The sequence below is a fragment of the Oncorhynchus keta genome, unplaced genomic scaffold, assembly GCF_023373465.1.
Source record: "Oncorhynchus keta strain PuntledgeMale-10-30-2019 unplaced genomic scaffold, Oket_V2 Un_scaffold_3992_pilon_pilon, whole genome shotgun sequence".
Taxonomy (NCBI): domain Eukaryota; kingdom Metazoa; phylum Chordata; class Actinopteri; order Salmoniformes; family Salmonidae; genus Oncorhynchus; species Oncorhynchus keta.
Genome location: NW_026290930.1, coordinates 221722 through 227721, shown reverse-complemented (window position 1 = coordinate 227721; position 6000 = coordinate 221722).

The following is a 6000-nucleotide window of genomic DNA, read 5'->3' as shown; positions in this document are numbered from 1 at the left end:
ACTAAGCAGGCACTCAACGAGCTGTACAGGGCCGTAAACAAACAAGACAACACACATCCAGAGGCAGCGTTTCTAGTGGGAGGAGACTTCATCACAGGGAGACTGAAATGCCTCAAGAGGCGCTAACACTCTGGACCACTTTTACTCTACCCACAGAAACGCATACAAGCCCCTCCCTCGCTCTCCCTTTGGAAAATCAGACCATGTCTCGATCCTCCTGCTTACTGAAACAGGAAGTACAAGAGCTCTGTTACGGATGAGGTCCGACGAACCGAACGCTACGAGGCTGCTTCCTGCTTCGCTAGCACAGACTGGAATATTGTCCGGGATTCGCTAGCACAGACTGGAATATTCTCCGGGATTCGCTAGCACAGACTGGAATATTCTCCGGGATTCGCTAGCACAGACTGGAATGTTCTCCAGGATTCGCTAGCACAGACTGGAATATTCTCCAGGATTCGCTAGCACAGACTGGAATGTTCTCCAGGATTCGCTAGCACAGACTGGAATATTGTCCGGGATTCGCTAGCACAGACTGGAATATTCTCCGGGATTCGCTAGCACAGACTGGAATATTCTCCGGGATTCGCTAGCACAGACTGGAATATTCTCAGAGATTCGCTAGCACAGACTGAAATGTTCCTCAGGATTCGCTAGCACAGACTGAAATGTTCCCCAGGATTCGCTAGCACAGACTGGAATGTTCCCCGGGATTCGCTAGCACAGACTGGAATATTCTCCGGGATTCATCCGATAACATTGAGGAGTTTATCACATCATTCATGGGCTTCATTAGTTAGTGAATAGCTGATGTCGTCCCCCACAATGACCACATACACTACACTCTTCTGGGAAGGCTTTCCACTAGATGTTGAAACATTGCTGCTATAACAGCCTCCACTCTTCTGGGAAGGCTTTCCACTAGATGTTGGAACATTGCTGCTATAACAGCCTCCACTCTTCTGGGAAGGCTTTCCACTAGATGTTGGAACATTGCTGCTATAACAGCCTCCACTCTTCTGGGAAGGCTTTCCACTAGATGTTGGGACATTGCTGCTATAACAGCCTCCACTCTTCTGGGAAGGTTTTCCACTAGATGTAGGAACATTGCTGCAGGGGGACTTGCTTCCATTCAGCCACAAGAGCATTAGTGAGGTCGGGTACTGATGTTGGGCGATTAGGCCTGACTCGCAGTCGGGGTTCCAAGTCGTCCCAAACGTGTTCGATGGGGTTGAGGTCAGGGCTCTGTGCAGGCCAGTCAAGTTCTTCCACACCGATCTCGACAATCCATTCTATATGAACCTTGCTTTGTGCACAGGGCATTGTCCTGCTGGAACAGGAAAGAACCTTGCTTTGTGCACGGGGCATTGTCCTGCTGGAACATGAAAGAGCCTTGCCCAAACTGTTGCCACAAAGTTGGAAGCACAGAATCGTCTAAAATGTAATTGTATGCTGTAGAGTTAAGTTTTCCCTTCACTGGAACTAAGGGGCCCGAACTGTGAAAAACAGCCCTTGACCATTATCCTCCCCTACCAAACTTTGCATTGGGGCAGGTAGTGTTCTCCTGGCATCCATAAACCCAGATTTGTCCATCAGACTGCCAGATGGTGAAGCGTGATTCATCACTCCAGAGAACACATTTCCACTGTTCCAGAGTCCAATGGCGGCGAGCTTTACACCACTCCAACCGACGCTTGGCATTGCACATAGTGATCTTAGGCTTGTGTGCGGCTGCTCGGCCATGGAAACCCATTTCATGATGCTCTTGATGAACACATCTTGTGCTGACGTTGATTCCAGAGGCAGTTTGGAACTCAGTAGTGAGTGTTGGAACCGAGGACGGACGATATTTACTCCCTACTCGCTCCATAGGAGAACACTTCTAAGAACCCTTTTGTGTTCCATGTAGAACCCTTTTGTGTTCCAGGTAGAACCCTTTTGTGTTCCAGGTAGAACCCTTTTGTGTTCCAGGTAGAACCCTTTTGTGTTCCAGGTAGAACCCTTTTGTGTTCCAGGTAGAACCCTTTTCATGGAGGGTTCTACATCAAACCAAAAAGTGTTCTCCTGTGGGGACAGCCAAAGAACCCCTTTGGGACCGTTTCTGTGTGTGGACGCAGTCAAGGTGAAACTTAATGCTGTCAGACTGTGGTACTGAAGATGGATGGGTGTGTGTGTGTGTGTGTGTGTGTGTGTGTGTGTGTGTGTGTGTGTGTGTGTGTGTGTGTGTGTGTGTGTGTGTGTGTGTGTGTGTGTGTGTGTGTGCAGCTCAGGCGTTGTGTGATGAGCTGTGACAGGGGAAGGCTATCTCTGAGCTACAGGGCATGTCTGATGCACTGAGAGCTGTGACAGAGGGAAGAGCTCTATCTCTGAGCAAAGTACACACACACACACACACACACACACACACACACACACACACCAGGGCACCCTATTCCCTATATACTGTATAGTGTACTACACACACACACCCTATATACTGTATAGTGCACACACACACACACACACACACACACAAACAGACCCTGTCTGAGCATGTCTGGACGCTGCACTGAGAGACTGCCCTGTCTCACGTCAGTGACCGCCCTCACTAATGTGCAGGAATTACAGCTCGGTCCAAACAGGTCTGGGCATCAAACGAAGGACAAAGTATTCTAGTGACCAGGAACCCATGAGTCCTACTAAATGGCAACCTAATCACTAGTAGTGCACTATGACCAGGGCCCATATAGGGAACTAGGTTGGGCCCTGGTCACTACTAGTGACCAGTGCACTATTCCCTATAGTATATAGTGACCAGGGCCCACCCTGACCAGCAATGCTGCGAACGCCAAGTTATTTTCCCAGAATCCTTAGAGAGAATAGTTTTGACTTTTTAAGTCATCTACTAACCCTTCAAATCATAGGGGACACTTCATCTACTAACCCTTCAAATCATAGGGGACACGTGATCTACTAACCCTTCAAATCATAGGGGACACTTCATCTACTAACCCTTCAAATCATAGGGGACACTTCATCTACTAACCCTTCAAATCATAGGGGACACTTCATCTACTAACCCTTCAAATCATAGGGGACACTTCATCTACTAACCCTTCAAATCATAGGGGACACTTCATCTACTAACCCTTCAAATCATAGGGACACGTCATCTACTAACCCTTCAAATCATAGGGGACACTTCATCTACTAACCCTTCAAATCATAGGGGACACTTCATCTACTAACCCTTCAAATCATAGGGGACACTTCATCTACTAACCCTTCAAATCATAGGGGACACTTCATCTACTAACCCTTCAAATCATAGGGGACACTTCATCTACTAACCCTTCAAATCATAGGGGACACTTCATCTACTAACCCTTCAAATCATAGGGGACACTTCATCTACTAACCCTTCAAATCATAGGGGACACTTCATCTACTAACCCTTCAAATCATAGGGGACACTTCATCTACTAACCCTTCAAATCATAGGGGACACTTCATCTACTAACCCTTCAAATCATAGGGGACACTTCATCTACTAACCCTTCAAATCATAGGGGACATCTACTAACCCTTCAAATCATAGGGACACATCTACATCTGTTACTGTTAAAACCTCTTAAGACTCTAGGGGCAGTATTGCATTTTGGATAAAAAGATGTGCCCGTTTTGCGGACATATTTTGTCACGAAAAGATGCTCGACTATGCATGGAATTGATAGCTTTGGAAAGAAAACACTCTGACGTTTCCAGAACTGCAAAGATTTTCACTGTGAGTGCCCTAGAACACAAATCTTTAGGCAAAACCAAGATGTTACTGCAACCAGGAAATGAACAGGATTTCTAAGCTTCACGTTTTGCATTGTCTCCTTATATTGCTGTGAATGCCCCAGGAATGAGCCTACCCTTTCTATCGTTTCCCTTCAAGGGGTCTGCAGCATTGTGACCATATTTGCAGGCATATCAATGGAAGATTGACCATAAGAGACTACATTTGCCAAGTGTCCGCACAGTGTCCTGCATAGTGGAAATTCATCTATGCGCAAAAACTCAGCTGCTGGTATTTTTCCATGGGATTCAGAGATGATAGATGGACTGAGGGGACATAGATAGATGGACTGATTTGGATAATAGATGGACTGAGGTGGACTGAGGTGGATGATAGATGGACTGAGGAGGATGATAGGGGACAGGATGATAGATGGACTAATGGATGATGATGGATGATAGATGGATGATAGATGGACTGAGGTGGATGATAAATGGATGATAGATGGACTGAGGTGGATGAAATAGAGGGACACTTCATCTGGATGATAGATGGATGATAGATGGACTGAGGTGGATGATAGATGGATGATAGATGGACTGAGATGGACGATAGATGGACTGAGGTGGATGATAGATGGACTGAGATGGATGATAGGTGGACTGAGGTGGATGATAGAGGGACTGAGGTGGATGATAGATGGATGATAGATGGACTGAGATTCAAATCATAGGACATAGATGGACTGAGGTGGATGATAGATGGACTGAGGTGGATGATAGATGGACTGAGGTGGATGATAGATGGACTGAGGTGGATGATAATGGACTGAAGTGGATGATAGATGGACTGATGTGGATGATAGATGGACTGAAGAGGATGATAGATGGACTGGACCCGTCATCTACCCCCCAAATGGATGATAGATGGACTGAGGTGGATGATAGATGGACTGATCTGGATGATAGATGGACTGAGGTGGATGATAGATGGACTGAGGAGGATGTTAGATGGACTGAGGTGGATGATAGATGCATGATAGATGGACTGAGGAGGATGATAGATGGACTGAGGGGGATGATAGATGGGACCTAGGAGGATGATAGATGGACGATAGATGGACAAATAGATAGGACTGAGGTGGATGTTAGATGGACTGAGGTGGATGATAGATGGACTGAACCCTTCATGATAGATGGATGATAGATGGACTGAGGTGGATGATAGATGGATGATTCAAATGGACTGAGATGGACATAGATGGACTAACCCTTCAAATCATAGATGGACTGAGATGGATGATAGATGGACTGAGGTGGATGATAGAGGGACTCAAATCATGGATGATAGATGGATGAAAGATGGACTGAGGTGGATGATAGATGGACTGAGGAGGATGTTAGATGGACTGAGGTGGATGATAGATGCATCATAGATGGACTGAGGAGGATGATAGATGGACTGAGGGGATGATAGATGGGACCTAGGAGGATGATAGATGGAAATCGATAGATGGAAGATAGATGGACTGAGGTGGATGATAGATGGACTGAGGTGGATGATAGATGCATGATAGATGGACTGAGGAGGATGATAGATGGACTGAGATGGATGATAGATGGACTGACCCTGGATGATAGAGGGACTCAGGTGGAACCCTGATAGAGGGACTTCAGGTGGATGATAGATGGATGATAGATGGACTGAGGGGGACACTGATAGATGGGACCTAGGAGGATGATAGATGGACGAAATAGATGGAAGATAGATGGACTGAGGTGGATGATAGATGGACTGAGGTGGACGATAGATGGACTGAGGTGGATGATAGTTGGAAATGATTGATGGACTGAGGTGGATGATAGATGGATGATAGATGGACTGAGGTGGACGATAGATGGACTGAGGTGGACGATAGATGGACTGAGGTGGACGATAGATGGACTGAGGTGGATGATAGATGGACTGAGGTGGATGATAGATGGACTGATGTGGATGATAGTTGGACTGATAGGATGATAGATGGACTGAGGTGGATGATAGATGGACGATAGATGGACTGAGGTGGATGATAGATGGACTGAGGTGGATGATAGATGGACTGAGGTGGATGATAGATGGATGATAGATGGACTGAGGTGGATGATAGATGGACTGAGGAGGATGATAGATGGATGATAGATGAACTGAGGTGGATGATAGATGGATGATAGATGGACTGATATGGATGATAGATGGAC